This window comes from Canis lupus, chromosome 2, assembly GCF_003254725.2.
Source record: "Canis lupus dingo isolate Sandy chromosome 2, ASM325472v2, whole genome shotgun sequence".
NCBI lineage: Eukaryota > Metazoa > Chordata > Mammalia > Carnivora > Canidae > Canis > Canis lupus.
In genome coordinates this window covers 42,719,044-42,735,434 of record NC_064244.1, presented here as the reverse complement: position 1 = coordinate 42,735,434, position 16,391 = coordinate 42,719,044, and the positions used below count along the sequence as shown (strand labels likewise).

General features: G+C 39.8%; 1 protein-coding gene across 3 annotated transcripts in view; it reads left to right on the top strand.

Annotated features, from left to right (window-relative positions):
• Positions 1 to 16,391, top strand: part of MIER3 (MIER family member 3) — a 78,049-nt gene that overhangs the window by 30,185 nt on the left and 31,473 nt on the right. The gene's annotated exons all lie outside the window — the stretch shown is intronic.

Sequence of the window (16,391 nt, the reverse complement as noted above, 5' to 3'; positions counted from 1 at the left end):
AAAATGAAAATTTTAAATGCCATCCAAAATAGTATCAAAAATACTATTTTATTTATAAAATATTTAGGGATAAGTTTAATAAAATATTTACAAGACGTATGTTGAAAACTATAAAACATTGCTAGGAGAAAGTAAATAAGACCTAAGTAAAGGGAGTGATATGTAATGTTCATGGGTTGAAAGATTCACTGTTGCTCAGATGTCAATTCTCTCCAAATTTATCTATAGATACAACACAATCTCAAGCAAAGTATTAGCAGGCATTTTGTAGAAACTGATGAATTGATTCTGAAACTCATATGGAAATAAGGAATATTGAATAGCCAAAATAATTTTGAAAAAGAACAAAGATGAAGGGTTTATACTGTCTGATTTCAAGATTTATTATAAATCTTATTATTATAAGTTATCAAGAATTACCTTTTTAGAAAAGATTTTTATTTATTTACTTGACAGAGAAAAAGTGAGCATAAATAGGGTGAGCAACAGGCAAAGGGAGAAGGAGAAGCAGGCTCCAGGCTCCGCCGGATGCAGGGCTCTATCCCAGGAACCTGCGATCATGACCTGAGCCAAAGGCAGATGCTTAAATGACTGAGCCACCCAGGGGCCCCTCAAGAATTACCTTTTGACAGACATAGAACAATGAAATTAAACATGAAACCTAGTAATAGGTATTATATATAATTTTTCATATATATGAATGAAAAATATATTTTTTGATATATATGTGAACCATCAAAAATCTATCTATCTATATATTTGGTTGATTTTTGACAAAGGTGCCAAGTTATTTCAATAGGGGAAAGCTTTTTAACAAATGGTGTTGGGACAACTGTGTATCTCTATATTGAAAAAAAAAAAAAAGAACCTTGACCCTTAGCTCATACCATATATAAAAATTGACTCAATATGGGTCATAGACCTAGATGTTAAAATTAAAAATATAACATATTTTTTGGGGAAAAAAAAAAGATACTGGAGAAAATCTTGGAAAACTTTGAGAAGACAAAAATCACATTGGCTACCAAAAGTGACAACCATAAGAGGAAAAAAAATGATACATTGGACTTCATCAGAACTAAGATCTTCTGTTCTTCAGGTATAAATGCAACCAAAAGAATAGCAGGGATCCGGGTGGAGAAGGCGGTATGTATACCAGACCCTCCATTGGTGAAGGGCAGTGGCCAGGTAGTCAGTAAATGACAGTGACCAGGAATGAAGACAGTATGATGAATATTAGGATTCTCAGGTTGGAGCACCCTGACTTCCTATCAGAGGAGCAAGGACAGGGACCTCACTTCCTCATTCTAGGTTTGTGCAGTCTGAAAGGAGGGTGTCCTGGGTGGATGGGGAAGGGAGGATCAAGAAGAGAAGCAGATCTCAGTTAAGGCAGGTGACAGAGAGAAATGCCCAGGGAAGTGGTTCAAAAATGTAAGGGGTGTGTGGTTACAGAGTAAAACTTCCAGGGACTTGGTGAGAGTTTGGGAGGAAAGTGAGACACATGAGGATGAAGAGGTCCTGAGGATAGAGGAGAGGAGATACGTGTTTTGAACCCTGGCTTTAGGAAAACTTAGTCCTCTCTGTCTCCTACAGCAGTGGTCTTCAAACTTTTTTGCTTGAATAGTCTCACAAAAGAATTTTGAAAATCCCCTTTTATTTTTGTTGTTGTTTTTATTAAAATATAACTTATGTAAGATCCACAAATCTTGACTGTATGGCTCAGTGAACTTTTCCATCATATTTATACACACTCACATTATCACCACAAAGATCGAGATGTAGAACATTTCCCCACTTAGCAGGCTCCCTCACACTCACTTCTTGATTCTTGCCCTCTCTGTCCTGTCAGTAATCAGTATTCTGACTTCAATCACCATCCTCTCACATTTTTTAAGTTAACGTGAAGATTTTTCTATTATAAATCTAAGGGATTGCAAAGGATGTCATTTCTGGTATATTATATATTGGACCTTGGCCCACAGATTTAACCAATTTCATCTATGGAAATGCCTGCTGTATAATCTAAATGGCAAAGTCAGTCTTCATTGTTAAACCAATTAGCCGGATTGAATTTCAAGTCAGGAGAAGTCGGACTTTATTTATCAACTCTTAGAATAAAAATATTCATATATCTCCCTGTGACAGATTTATCTTACTTTTGGATTCTGATTCTAAAACATAGAGATGGGTGCATAAAACTCAGAGACTTGCCAGATGTTTGTTACTTGCGTGGAACAAGGGACTGATGCTTTCATATTCGTATGAAGCTCTTCTGTTTTGCCCTCAGGGACAAAGGGCTCACTGCTTCTCTGCACAGGGGAGAGCCACACCTTTTCAAACTGTGCTGTTAGGTGCCTCTTAAATTTTCAGACCTGGGCATGCATATTTGGGATTTGGAAGAAGGGTCACCAAGAAAGGGAGGTTGGGAAGGAGAACTGGCAGGCTGTTGCAGACCAAAGTTAGGAAACAGTACAAATGGAAATTAAATATATGTAACCAGGGTATCTGGGTGGCTTGGTGGTTGAGCGTCTGCCTTTGGCTCAGGTCATGATCCTGGGGTCCTGGGATCAAGTCCTGCACTGTTCTCCCAGTAGGGAGCCTGCTTCTCCCTCTGCCTATGTCTCTGCCTCTCTGTGTGTGTGTCTCATGAATAAATAAAATCTTTAGAAAAAAATAAAGATATGTAACCAGTCAGCTTCAAACAGTCTGTGCCTGCTCACCACAGGGAAGACCGCATGCGTGGTTAGGGCAGTTTCTCCTTCAACGCACTGTTGATGGGTTGGGTTGTTTAATTCTTTGTTATGGGGGCCTGTCCTGTGCATTGTAGGGTATTTAGCAACATCCTTAACTTCTCCTTAACCAAATCCTAGTAGCAAGCTCCTGCCTCACATTGTGACAACCAAATTGTCTTCAGATGTTGGCACGTGTCCACCTGAGTAGCAACATACTCCAGGGTGGATATTCCCATTTGAGAACTGCTGTCCTGGAAGATGGTAACTGCACAGAACTCATCTGCAACCTGAAAACCAGAGTCGTAGTGCGAACCCAGTTTTCCTTCTCTTTTTAGTCTACAGAAATGGAATTTGAATCTTGTTTCCATGAGGCAAGATGGCACCAGGAGCAGGGATCCCAGGAGTATGGGCCAAGTGGTCCTTCTTGCAGGGATGAGCAGAGAAAGCAGGCAGAGGTTTTCACCCTGCTTCTAGCCATCAGCATCAAGGAGAGGGTGGGGACCTTCTGTAAATGTAGTTTGATGACAGCATCCCAAATATTCCTTAGAGATCTCAAGAAATAACTGAACAAGACTTTGGAAGGCTAGGGATCTTCTAATAACAGAAAAGGGCAAATGTTTGAAAACTTCCTTTTTTTTTACTTTTCAAAATATCAATTGACATACTGCTTCCTTCACTGAGAATATCTTACTATGAAAAAATGTCAGTTGAGTTTAGTGCTTAATGACTTTAGTATATAGTGACATAGTCTAGTCATATTCTGGCTCCAGTTCTTTAATTTGTCATGGCAGCAGTCCACGCTTTGCATAGCTAGGATATGAACCAAGGGTCTTTAGAGGGTCATGAAACCTTGCAACCCTTTGTTAAAAAAATCTAATAAAAAGGAAAAATATCAGAGTATATGCTATTCAGAATAAGTATAATTTTATGAATCTTTTGTTTCAGTTGTATATGCGTATATATACGTGCACACGTGTACTGAGTCACAATGTCAAAATATATCTCTAGGGGTGCCTGGGTGACTCAGTCTGTTAAGCATCTGCCTTCGGCTCAGGTCATGATTCCAGGGTCCTAGGATCGAGCCCTATATCGGGCTCCCTGCTCAGCAGGTTGCCTGCTTCTCCGTCTCCCTCTGCAACTCCCCCTTCTTGTTTTTTTTCTCTCTCTCTCTCATAAATAGATAAAATATTAAAAACAAAAAACCCACAAAAAAATGTATTTCTAAGTGTGGGTATTAGTCAATAAAGTTGAAAAAGTACTGGTCTAGGGAAACATGAAAGTGCAACTGTGCTGATTTAAGGCTGGATTGTGGCCTAATAGGATCTTTGGAGCTTTTGCAGCAATCCCCATCAGCAATAGGTACTGCTGGTGCTTGATCCACATTCCTCAGTCTCTCCTAAAGTCACTTTCAGACAGCGCCTGGCACACATTGTTCCTGTGTTTCTCTTCCTAAGAATGGTATCTGGCTGAGACAATGCGCTTGGCACCCCAGAAGCTCAGGACAAAAGTGCCTGAGAGTTAGGGCCAGGAATTAGCTTCCAACAGGGATGGGAATTGGGTATAGTTCCAGCTTCCTTATCCCTCAGAGGGACAGTTTTAAAGTATTACACACACTTTCTGAGAGGATTGCGTCATAGAGTGAAAAGAGGAAACTGAGGTTAGGTTAAATTAAATGACTTGTCCAAGGTCACATGCCAGTAACATTTAAACTCAGATCTGTTTTATTCCAATGTCAGCTATGCTATATCCGTGTTACATTTTTTCTCCCAAGGTACCCTTCCCTGGCCCATAAAGTTATTGACCTCTAACAATTTCTCCAAGCCAACCTATTCTGTTTTCTGGGCTAGTCCTTAGCCTGTGCCATTAATTCCCTTGAACTCCTCCATATGGCAGGGGGGCAGAAATTCTATTTCCCAGGCTCCTGGGTCATGGGGCATCTTCTTGGGTTCAGGTAATGGGTGGCACTGCCAGAAAATCACAGAGAGGAAGAGAGAAGCCAGGATATTTGTCCCTCTTTCTGTCTCTGGTTACATCCTCAGTACAGCTCTAGCTAGGCAAGCATACCATAGTTCAGCTTCCCCCACTGACCTGCCCCTGGGCTGTGGTACCACTGATTATTTGTTTTGTTTCTCCAGTTTAGGAATGGTACCACTTTCTGCTTTTGCAAATCTCCAGACAACTTGACGGCCCTCTGTTTGGAACCTCAGCTCATAGTTTAATTTCCTCTATTTTATTTTTATTTATTTATTTGAATTTCCTCTTAGAAAAGAGGAAAAGAGTTTTAAATCTTAGAATGATTTCTGTCTTTCTATTTGGAACTGACTGATGTATTATCTTATACATCATTAAGAATGATGATGAGTCTTCTGAACTCTACACATTAATGCGGGACCATGTTATTGATTAATACATACTCCTAAGAATCAGCCCAAGATTCCTTGTCAATGTTTGTCTCTAATTCACAGGGTTTTCTTTTGGTCTCATTTTCCATTTGTCGAGTATGCCAGTGGTGTAGCCTAGGTTTTCCAGAAAACAGAGCCTGAGGCAAGGATTAAGTAATGATGTATTTGGGAATAATTGAGTGATGCAAAGCCATGGCAACAAGAGTGAGGAAAAAGAGAAGTCAAACAGGGAAGCACGGGAAGCAATGCAAGATGGTGTATAATTATGTTGGTCATTATTTCATGACAAAGCCACAGGAGGCCCAGCAGGTCATTCAGCAGGGGCATCTACTCACCCACACTGGACATCCTAGGACAGGTTGCTTGGAGAACCAGCACCCAAGAGTCATCCATCCGAGGGAAGAAGAGAAGAAATTTAATTGCCTGATACCCTTCAGTCTCCCATGTTCATACTCATCAGAATTAGTTTCATACAGAATCGACACTTTCACATTTCTGCCTTACACCATCCACCCCCTCCAGCAGTTACTCAAGAAGCCAAATTCTGTGCTCTGCAGCTTATAAATTGTCCAAGTACAGAAGTGGCACAAGAAGCCAGACACCAGCACACAGTTCCCTGTGTGGAATTGGTCATCCATAGCAGAAGCTGCAAGTCTGAGAGGCAGATTGGGCAGAAAGAATCTGAGGGGGCACATGTCAGGGCTTGAATTGTGTCCCTCCAAGTTCATATGCTGAAGTTTTAATTCTGTGGTACCTTGCAATGTGACTGTATTTGGAGGTGATTATGTTAAAATGAGGCCATTTGGGTGGGCCCTAATCCAGTCTGAATGATGTCCTGGAGGATTTTTGGATACACAAAGGGACACCAAGAATATATGCACACAGAGGGAAGGTCATGTAAGGACATCATAAGGAAGTGGCCATCTAAAAGCCAAGGAAAAAGGCCTCAGAAGAAACCAAACTATGAGAAAATAAATTTCTGCTGTCAGAAGTCACCCAGTGTGTGGTACTTTGTTATGGGAGCCCTAGCACCTAACTACTTCTGATATAACCAGTTCCAGAAGTCCTTCTTTCTATGTCAAAAAGTTCTCCCAAAGAATAGGCTTCTTCTTGGGGCACCTGAGTGGCTCAGTTGGTTAAGCATCCAACTCTTAATTTTGGCTCAGGGTCATGATCACAGGGTCTCATATCAAGCCCCATATCAGGCTCCATGCTCAGTGAGGAGTCTGCTTGAGAATCTCTCTCTCTCTTCCTCTGTCTACCCCCTCCCTGCATGCTCCCACACTCTCTCTCTCAAATAAAAATAAATAAATAAATAAATAAATAAATAAATAAATCTTAAAAAAAACCAGGCTTGTTCTTGTACAACTTTGACGTGGTAATTTTGTCTAGAAATACACTCAGTAGTGGGGTGGATTCATTTGTGTGTATAAAGCTAAGTGTTAGGGTGTAAGTATTTCCAAAGCTGAAATACAAGTTGGTGAATGAGGAGAGCTGTTTTGCCTTGTAGCTTTGTAGTGAATCCCCTTACAGATCTCAACACAGTGAGTTTAATATGTCCCTTCCTCTTCCAGATGGAAGGCCAGGCAGAGCTGAGGTAGCTTGTGTGGACCAGGAAAAACTTACAGTTATGTTATGGGTGAGTGGAGGTTCCAGAGGGAACCTGGAGGGTGAAAGCCAAGGAAGCATGTTCTAGTGAGTCATACAAGTAAGGTGGCCCTGAGGACATTACTCTCTGGTGCGACATCAAGGGCAGTTAGATATCTGAGGTGGGGGAGGGAGAAGGATCTCAACAAGTCAGAACTGGTAAGCAATAAGGCTGCCTGAATGCACAGTGAATCAGAGGGCCCATGTCTCTGGCTGGACTTCCTGGTACCTGTGTTGCATGGGTAGACCCAATCCAACCAAAGGCCAGGCATGGACGTGATCTGTAAATGGGTCAATAAGTGAATGCTGCCTCTAGAACACCCTTCCAAATGATGCATTAGGACACATTGCTTATTATCATCATACTGTATACTTATACCTTGGGTCTTTTAGAAGTGGCTATAGTTGAACTAGATCCTGATTCGTTAATTCATTAATTCATTCATTCAACACATATTTACTGAGTGTGTGTGCACTATGTGCCAAGCAGTGTGCTAGGCCAAGTGCATGCAAAGAGGGACTCAGATGGACATGGTCTATGCTCTCTCGGCTTACTATCTTTTAAGCACTAAATAACTCAGATCATTTTACCTAACAGAATTATCATTACAGTAAGTTGATATGATACACATTATTTCTTTTATCCAGTTTTGTGGATTATTCCCAAAGTTGGTCTTTAGTTTAGGCTGTTTTTTCCTCCAAAAGAGTTTGCTTGGTCTCATTCACAATTATCAATGTTTCAACTAAATGCTTTTTTAAAAAAGAATAGTTCTTGGTGTACTCATTGACATTTGATATGAAGAAAACTCAGGCAGATTTGGCCCCAAATTTAACTCTGTCATTTACAAGCTGAGTAAGTTTTAATTCCTCTGTTAGTTTCTTTATGTGTAATATAGAGACAACATCTACCTCCAAAGTAGTTGAGAGGATTAAATGAAATAATATGCACTTAATAAGCATTCAATATATGCTTATAATGTGGAATCACACTGCATTTACATTTAGTTTGTGCAAACTAAATTAAGAAAAAGGAAGTTTTATAAAAAGCTACTTAAATGGCATACTTTCTGATATTCCTGAAACACTTCATAATAATTATTTTATTTATTTAAATATTTTATTTATTTCAAGTTAATCCCTACACCCAACATGGGGCTGAAATTCACAACTACAAGATCAAGAGTTGTGTGCTCCACCGACTGAGTGAGCCAGGCACCTGCGTAATAATTTAGAATTTATTTATTTATTTATTTATTTATTTATTTATTTATTTATTTATTTATTTAGAGAGTGAGCACAGGGGGAGGGGCACAGGGAGAGGGAGAGAATCTCAAGCAGACTCCTTGCTGAGCTTGGAGCCTGACTACATGGGGCTTGATCTCATGACTCTGAGATCATGATCTGAGCTGAAACCAAGAGTCAGATGCTTCACTGACTGAGCCACCCAGGTGCCCTGATAATAATTTTTAAAAAATTGAAGTGAATAATGCCTGGGTGGCTCAGCAGTTGAGTGTCTGCCTTTGGCTCAGGTCATCATCCTGGGGTCTGGGATCGAGTCCTACATCAGGTTTTTGACACAGAGCCTGCTTCTCCCTCTACCTATGTCTCTGCCTCTCCTTCTGTGTCTCTTATGAATAAATTTAAAGAAAAAGAAAAGAAATTGGACCGAAAAAAAAGCATTAGGAAACTAACACATTGAAAATGGAAATACAGCCTCTCAAAAAGTCCAATGGCATCTATTTTTCTTCAGTATTAGGTATCTCTTTTGTTAAACACCAGATGAAGGAGTTGGCTTGTATTTATAGGCCAAGCTATACTAGCCCCCTTCCCTCAATTATATCTTTAAACACCAGAATTGCACTTAGTGCAGCAAGATGCTCACATTGTGAGAAGCCAACGAAGAGTATAGAAGATTCAAGTCTCACGTAGAACTAAACCCTGAATATATTCATTGTGGAGATGGAGAACAAAGTCACTGGCATTCCTTGAATTGTACGTTCTTTCTTCAAGATCATTTGTAAATCTTGTTCTGCTAATACCCTGGGAGATGCTAATGATCCTCTATTGAGAGAAGACCCTGTTTATTCTTGCCCTGTGCATTCCATCACAAACCCAGTTCTCCAAATTTGTTGCCTGTTACTTAATGCTGAAATTCTGAAATTGTCAACTTAAGCTTTTTCAAGACTCTTTCTAGTTTCCATGCCAATACAGCACAACATAGAATTACAAAGCACTTGTCAGTACTTAAACATTGGTTTGTTCAACCTTTTTGGTCAATTCACTTAAAGAAGTGAATCCCCCTTTTTTTTTTTTTTACAATTAGAATTATTAAGATAAAAGAAGAAATCTTCACATTATATTTTTAGAAACATATTAAAATAAAGGGTATATAATAAGCTTATAGAACTTATTTAATGCATGTTAAATCTTCCTGTCATATATATTTCTTAGGTTAAGCATGGTGTAAAGAATGGAATATTTTGGTCTTTGTCAGGATCTTCTGATATCAGAGAGTATGTTGTGGAATGTAGGCAGAATAATTTTCATTTAATGACTTTCTTTATCTCCTGACCATTGTCAAAAAATACATTGCTCTTGAAGGAGGGTTCTGGAAAGAGCAAAGTAAGGAAACCATCATTGATAGGCAATAGTAAACACTGTTTAAGCAAGTATTTTCAACTAGTTTTTTTTTTAAAGATTTTTAAATTTATTCATGAGAGACACAAAGAGAGGTAGAGACATAGGCAGAGGGAGAAGCAGGCTCCCCGTAGGTAGTCCCATGAGGGACCCTGGGATCACACCCTGAGCCAAAGGCAGATGCTCAACCACTGAGCCACCCAGGCATCCCTGGTGGGAGGCACATTGTAGGCCATGTCTCTGAGAGGAAACTGAAATTTTTTCAGATTTCCACATTTCTATGAACATTAGATAAAACTCACAGATAAAGATCCTCATGTAACTTCACCTTATAATATTTTCCCATTTTGTATTAAGAATAAAAAGAAAGGCTAACTCCTGGACTGATTATTTTTAGTAGCACATAGCCTTCTCTATCATCAAATACGTAAGTTTGAATACAAATGAAATTAGTGGAATATTTCTGAATTTTTTTACTCATGATTCTTTTGTTTCCCAAGCAAATACCAAAATTCAATACACACATGTACACATTTGCCAAAGGATTACTGTGCCTTTTACCACATCCCTTGCAATAAAAATAACTTATCAATTTTAGCTACACATTACATTGAGTGAAAATAAGTAATGAGGAACTGTGTATTGATTACTCTTGTTTTTATAACTTATGTTACAGTGAATAAATTCTATTAGATGTTACATCATTTTAATCTTGAATTGCCTGCTTCTAGTAATCTATTTTGTAGTAACATGGTTTGTGATTTATTTCTCAATGGTTTTTAATATGCTTCAAAATAAGATTTAACATGCTCATTAGAATTGAAAAGTGAAGTCAGACTTTTTCTGAAAGAAAGTAAATCTGACCTGGCAGTTTGGTTTGACAAAGGGGACAGTCTTTGCTAGCTTCTTGTCTGGCAAATATTTTCCACAAACTGGGCTGAATCTATAGCTCCATGGTTTTGACAAAAATATATTTAAAATGTGTGACAAGATAGAAAAGATTTTATTTAAAAATATTATGTTGACCAGAAAGTATTAAAATTAAGAATATTTCCATTTTTCTCCCTTTTCTAAGTGTATTGGCTTCAACATTCACCTCTAACAGAAAAAAAAAAATAACCAATACAATCATTTGATAAGCTTTAGGAAAGGTTTGGTATTTCTTGGTATTCATCAAGATTGAAGTGAATTGTAGTGAAGGACTATAAGGACTGTGTAACAAATCCTTTTGGAATCAGGTAGCTTTTAACTCTTTGCTTTCAACAAAATTGAAGCCAATCAAAATAAGAGTATAAGATTATTATTATTTTTTAAAGATTTTATTTAGTTATTCATAGAGACACAGAGAGAGAGAGAGAGGCAGAGACACAGGCAGAGGGAGAAGCAGGCTCCATGTAGGGAGCCCGATGTGGGACTCGATCCCTGGTCTCCAGGATCACGCCCCTGGCTGCAGGCAGCACTAAGCCGCTGCGCCACTGGGGCTGCCCGAGTATAAGATTATTAACAATAATGTTTGATGGAAGATTACAACTTGATATATTACTAAAGGTTCAAAGAATTCTATGATGGTTTAACAATAAAACTCTTATTGTTTGAATACGGTTTTTTGGAATTTACTTCTACACACATAAAGAATAAGAATGGAACAGATGTTAACTTGTTCTCATTCCAGCATTACATAAAGTTTATCCATAGGTACATGGACTAATTTTTTAAAGGTCCCATTTATCTTATTAAGAGATTGATTTCAGTGCAATTTTGATTTTTGTCCAACAAGCTTTAATCAAAATTTATAATATATATATTGTTTTGGTCAATTATGAATTAATAATTGGACTAAAAGATAATCATTGGATTGATAATCTGGAGGGAAATTATTAATTTTGAGTGTCAGTTTACAGAGATTTTTTTTTTTTTTTGCAAGAAAAGACAGGGCATCACTAAAAGACTTTCAGGCTTAAACATATTACACTGGGATAAAACTCTTTGGATGAAATAGAATGGGAATATGAGTTCAGAGAGAAGAGGGGATCATAAAATTTCCTACTGTTAAAGAAGAAACACATTCTCTATTTATAAAAAAAGAATGATGGACATGTCAAATTGTTATGGTATTTAGATGCCATTACACACATTTCCTCTTAATTTTTTAAAGATTTATTTATCTGGGAGTGAGGGTCAGAGAGAGAGGAAGAGAGGATCCCAAGCAGACTCTGCGCCACTCCGGGCTCGATCCCATGACCCTGAGATCACGACCTGAGCTGAAACTAAGAGCCAGATGCTCAACCTACTATATGACCAAGGTGCCCACCCCCCCATCCTGCCACCCCCCCGTTGCCTACAAAATAAAGGCTTTATTTTTAAATGACCACCATTACAATACATTGGGAAGTATATCCTTTGCAACTCTTTATACTTATAATAGAAAAAATTAAATGTCAACTTGGATATGTGGAGAGGACTGTAAGTATTCACAATTCTTTTGAGAATATACCTTAAATTTAAAGTCACCAAGTTTGAAGATGTAATTGGATCACCTTAGACACCTTGCAAAGGTATGATGTATCCATCATATTTTAAGGATGGCTTTGACTCATGGGTCAGATAGATTCTCATGTCTGTGGACCAGGTTCTCTTCTCCTCTAATGAACTGAGGATTTGCTCTCTTTTCATCTCTGTGAATACTTTTTTTTTTCCCCAAAGAGCATCTCTCCTCTGTTAACAATCTTTGCTTAGTCAAAACTTGTTAAAATGAATTAGCCAAAAAAAAAAAAAAAATGAATTAGCCTTGTTAGAGACTAGTCATTCATTCCAACAAAAAATATTTGAGAATCTCACAGAAGTAGATATATTTAGAAAAAAATGCCAGTAATTTGATCCAATGGAGAGCTGAATTGTTGGCATGACAGTCTTATCTGAAGCCATTTTGAGAGGTAATATTAATTGGATACTCTAGGTTAGGTTCTGCAAACTGGAAGCTCACAGCATGATTTAATGAGACTTATTTGGCCTACATGGTGTTAAAAAATTAATTAGTTGGCAAGTTTTATTTTTATTTATTTATTTAAAGATTTTATTTATTCATTCATGACACACACACACACACACACACACACACACACACACACACAGAGGCAGAGACATAGGCAGAGGGAGAAGCAGGCTCCATGCAGGGAGCCCGATGCGGGACTCGATCCCCGGTCTCCAGGATCAGGCCCTGGGCTGAAGGCAGGCCCTAAACCCCTGGGCTCCCCGGGCAGCCCAGTTGGCAAGTTTTAAAAACAGATTTCATAAAAATTCAACTTTCAAGTTGTTTGTGGAGAATTGAAATGTCTAGAAGCACTGGGCCCACATTCTTACAAGGCAAGAGCCCATCTGAGACTCAGTTGGTGGCTGCCCCATTCAGACAGGATTATTATCTATTGGTTTGCTATTGCCCCCACTTTTGCCTTCATACAAGCCTACTTCACCCATTCTTTATGCCTGTCTAACTATCATAGACATTAATATTGGATAGCCTATTATTTTCCCTTGGATTAGATGGAATCTGCAAAAAGCTAAATATTTGCATTGCATTACTGTGGACCTACTAAAACTGCTTTCAGTAGGCCACACAGCCGTATAGTACCCCCAACTTTCATGGATGGTCACTAAAAGAAACAGTGTTGTAAAACCTGCTAATGAGTTTGAGGATCTGGTAGGGGGTATTTACCTCTACATTATTTTGTTAATATGTGGCTCAGGCAAGATATTTTCTTTTAAAGTGTCCTGGAAAGCTTTGTTGCCATTGAAAAATTTGTATATTTCTCCTCAAAGACAATGAGAATCAAACAACTAACTGCAATTATTTATTTTCTTGCTTTGTCTTCAAAAAGCTGTGAGCCAAAATTTATGGTTTAACTCTCCTATTGTGTTACATCTCATTATCTGAATATTCTTGTTCTTTTTCTCTGGTGTTAACTTCCTGGTCCTCATTTTTTATATTTACATTTTCTTATTTTATCTTATGTATCTTTTAATAAAATGTCTCAAAGTACACATTTGTAAACTTTTCTTGATTATTTCATTTAAGTTTTTATTTATTTAAAAAAATTTTTTTATGAGGGAGTGCATGAGCGGTGGGAGGAGCAGAGGGTGAGGCAGAGGAGAATCACAACTGAAGGGGTCCAGAGAGGAGAGTGCGATCCCACCACACCAAGGTCATCACCAAGGTTGGATGCTCAACCCACTGAGCCACCCAGGCTGATTTATTTCATTTCTAAAGATGGCTGGAGGATCTATTACATTTTGGTTCTCCTTAAAGGGTTACCATGGTTTCAGTTTTGAGTTTTCCTTCCTCTTGTTCCCATCCATGCCACATACAAGAATACAGTTACAGTACAAGCTTTTCAGAGACAAGGAATCTCATGGTGATCCTGTAGTGTTCAGCTTAGGATTTGTTTTCTCTATAATACCATCTGTTGTGTAGTGACAGGTTAATAAAAACAACAGTAAAAAGTAATGTTTTTATTCCACTCTATGGAACAAGGGGACTTTTTGTCTGTACCAACTCCTAGAAGTCTTGTCATCAAAAAAAAGTGAAGATCCAGGTACGTACATAGACTTTACACACTTTATCATAAAAGGAATGTGTTATGTAAGACTGGGCAGTAAACTTTTTCTCTAGTGATTAGAAGGCGAGAAAATAGCTCTGCTTCCTTAAACTGAAAATTTAGCTTCACTATTTTTCTGTGAATCCTTATTTAATACCCTGGACTACATAAACTATGAGAATATAAACAGTCAAAATTATAAATACTTCTATGGAATCTTTACAGTTTATTAAAAAAAAGAATCTGCAGAAACTCTACTAATTTCATGCAAGTGCATGCATGAGTCTCTATACTTCTTGGACGTGGCAATATGGAATCTAAGACTCCATTTATAGCTTGGATTAGCCACGTTTTGCTATGAAGAAAACATGTTTCCTAATGTTAAGTACAAAGCAGGCTGTTGGAGGCTCTTTCTTCATGATTCAGATCCTTGACTTGGTCTGTGGTGGCTCATGCTGTGGTCAAGCAGATCAGGGCACTGTTTAATGGCTCTGTCCACAGGGCATGCTCACTGCAACATTTCTAAAGTTAATCACTTGTGCTTAATTTCAAGCTGCCTTTTTTTTTTTTTTTAACTTTGAAAACTCTAAACGCCTCATTGAGGACAGTACATACAACGTGTGCCAAGCCTCTGGTTTCAAAGTTCAGCTTTGGCTGGACAAAAGGTCAAAAGATATCTTTCACAGCAGGGAAAGTGTAATTTTCCATGTCTTTACGATGTTTTGAAATGGTTGAAGTGATTTTTTCCCCAAAATTTCCATAAATAAATAACGTTTACCAGTGGAGTAATGTGAATTTTAAGATGCCTTCGCAAAAATGTTGACAGTAACTCTTTTCCCTCCAGTTTTCAGCCTCATTCTCTGTATGTTCTCTTGGAGGAGGGAATCAAAGGTGACCCCAGCATAAAAGCAGACTTGTCATGTTTCCATTGAAAGTATGGAGAGTTTTAGGTTCTATAAAGGTTCTCAACTTGTGAGCAAAAACCTCAGCTCCATCATTTAATATTACATGTTTTAGCAACAACTGGGAGAAAAGCTCTGAGAGCGTTCTCCTCTGCAAGTCTCTGTAGCATCTGCCACACTTGTCTGAGTATTTGCATCTGACATCTGATTTATCCATGGATCTTAAAGGAGACTTTTCCACATTTTTAAACTTTCTTTTCCATACGTAGTTATTTCCGGCTTTCTGCCTCAAGACCAAGTCCACTTGGCCCATTGACTTGAACTTGCGGGATTCATTTCTGTGGGGTACCCATGACTTGTTAGTGAATATTTCTGTGTACTTTGCTTAAAGTTGTTCAGCGTGGATATGGATCTGCCAGGAGTGAGTGTCTGACGGTATTTGGCTCACTGATGCTTTCTTTCTGTAGGCCTTTGATTCAGCAACCCTACTCCGAATTGAATGGTCTTTGGAATGTTAAGAGTCAGATCTCGATGGACTAGTAGGTATTATTCACATGAAAATGATTTTTGCATAACTGAGATCTCATGTATTCTTGAACAAATTTAGATTTACCTCTCCCACTGGAAGAGCAAATGGCCAGAAGGCACCTGTTCCGAGTTAAGCCTCGTCCACTCTCTTCTCCACCCATGTGCTTGCCCATGGAACTTTTCTTTTTGATCCTAAGCAAACGTTCGGCCTTCTGGGACGGACGGAGACTCCATTCAGGGCCTCTGACAGACTATTTTGCTATCGAGTGTGCACCCCTGGGTCATGCTCTGGACTACTTAGTAATTAACAGCCCCTAGGAGTGTTCTGATTTTATGGGTGCGTGCGCAGTTTATGTTTTATGAGTGTCTCCTCTGAATCGTGCAAGTCTTTTCAAACGCTTTGCCTTGTTGATCCTTTGCCTGTTCTTCTGTACAGGCAAATACCACTTCCACGGGCCGGGCCAAGAGCCGGGGTATGCAGGTCTGCACCCCGCAGTCCTCAGATCCCTTGGGGGCGGGGCGCAAAGTGCCGGGTCGCCGTCCTCCGACTCGGGGCGACCCTGCCGTCCGTCCGTCCGTCCGTCCGTCCGTCCTCCGAGGCGCTCCCGTCCAGCGGTCTCCTCCCGTGGGCGAGTCAGCCGAGCGGCCCCTCCGCGCCTGCGGCCGCCCCCTCCCCGCGGGCCGCAGCGTCCGGGGCTCGGTCCTCCGCGTCGGCCCCGCCGGCCCGGCCGTGGACGCGGGTCCGTCCCGTGCCCTAGTTTCCGTTCGTCCCCCACTTGCCTCCAGTTGGGCAGAACTTCGCGGCAGCGAGAGCGGCGGGCGGGCGGGCGCGGGAGCGCAGCGGGCGGCGGCGGCGAGCGCGGGGGCGGCGCGGGGCGCGGGCGCGGGCGCGGGCGGGGTGGGCGTGCGAGCGGGCCGGGGGCGTCGCGGGCCGCCCTGCCCTATAAGGGG